This window comes from Microtus ochrogaster, chromosome 2, assembly GCF_000317375.1.
Source record: "Microtus ochrogaster isolate Prairie Vole_2 chromosome 2, MicOch1.0, whole genome shotgun sequence".
In the NCBI taxonomy this organism is placed as follows: domain Eukaryota; kingdom Metazoa; phylum Chordata; class Mammalia; order Rodentia; family Cricetidae; genus Microtus; species Microtus ochrogaster.
The window spans coordinates 22,221,347-22,222,624 of record NC_022010.1 but is presented as its reverse complement, the minus strand read 5'-3'; the positions used below and the strand labels follow the sequence as shown (position 1 = coordinate 22,222,624).

General features: G+C 49.5%; 1 protein-coding gene across 1 annotated transcript in view; it reads left to right on the top strand.

Annotated features, from left to right (window-relative positions):
• The window catches only part of Trim50 (tripartite motif containing 50), a 13,347-nt gene that overhangs the window by 808 nt on the left and 11,261 nt on the right, over positions 1 to 1,278 (top strand). The gene's annotated exons all lie outside the window — the stretch shown is intronic.

Sequence of the window (1,278 nt, the reverse complement as noted above, 5' to 3'; positions counted from 1 at the left end):
TGTCCTGGAACTCCCTTGGTAGACCAGGCTGGCCTCGAACTCACAGAGATCCGCCTGCCTCTGCCTCCCGAGTGCTGGGATTACAGGCGTGTGCCACCACCGCCCGGCTCTGGCATGCAGAATCAAAAGACAGCTTGTGGAAGTCAGTTCTCTCCTTCCATGCGGGGCCTCATTCATTGATTTGGAGCAGCTGCTTATGCCAGGTGCTGGGGATCACGGCTGCAGGAATGAAGGGGAGTCCCTCCGCCAGACCTTTCACCCTCTTTTTCTTTGCATCTCTGGCTTATTTTATTTTGTCTTGCTGGCTGTGCTAGAGACGGAACTCAAGGCTCAGTGTATAGCTTAAGCAGCACTCTACCCCAAAGCAACATCACCAAGTCTCCTTCGGTTCAGTGGGATGTTTGTTTCGAGTGGTTCATCTGTGGCAGGGTTTTAGTATGGCAGCTCAGGCTGGCCTTGAACTCACTGTGCAGCCCAGATTGGCCTTTGGCTCTAAATCTTCTTGTCTCATTCTTCACAGAGCTGAGATTACAGGCATGCACCGGCATTGATTTTTTTCTTTTTACAGTTTTTATTCATTTCTGTGTGGACACACGTGTGCATGTGTGTGGAGATCAGGGGACAACTTCCAGGAATCAGTTCTCTTCTTCCACGTAGGTCCCAGGCTGCTGAGCCCTATCATTGGCCTGGCTTCTTGAGAGCTCCTAAGTCTGTCTATTCACCAGCACGAGGGCGGGACCTTTGTTCCCTGCTGTGTTTCAGGGGCTACAGCAGCGGTTCTCTACCACTGTGGGTCACGATCCCTTAGGGTTAACCTGCCCTTTCACAGGGCTTGCCTATTAGATATCCTGCATAGCAGATATTTCCATTATGATTCTAAGAGTAGCAAAATTACAGTTATGAAGTAGCAAAAAATGTCTTGTGGTTGGGAGTCACCACAGCATGAGGAACTGTATTAAAGGGCCACAGCATTAGGAAGGCTGAGAACCACTGATCTACAGCTATAGCTGGCAAGTGGTGAGTATTCAAAATAAATACGTTAAATTGAATCCCTCAGTTCGTGGACTTCAGGTGAACAGATCAACATCTATTCTTTAAAAAAAATTCAAATGTAATATATGTAACGCTTAGGAGTCACATGTATAAGGCTGGGAGCATGGCTCAGTGGTAGAGCCTCTGCCTAGAACCCCCCAGTGAGGGGCTGGGGTGTGGCTCAGTGGTAGAGCACCTGCCTAGAATCCCCCAGTGAGGGGCTGGGGTGTGGCTCAGTGGTAGAGC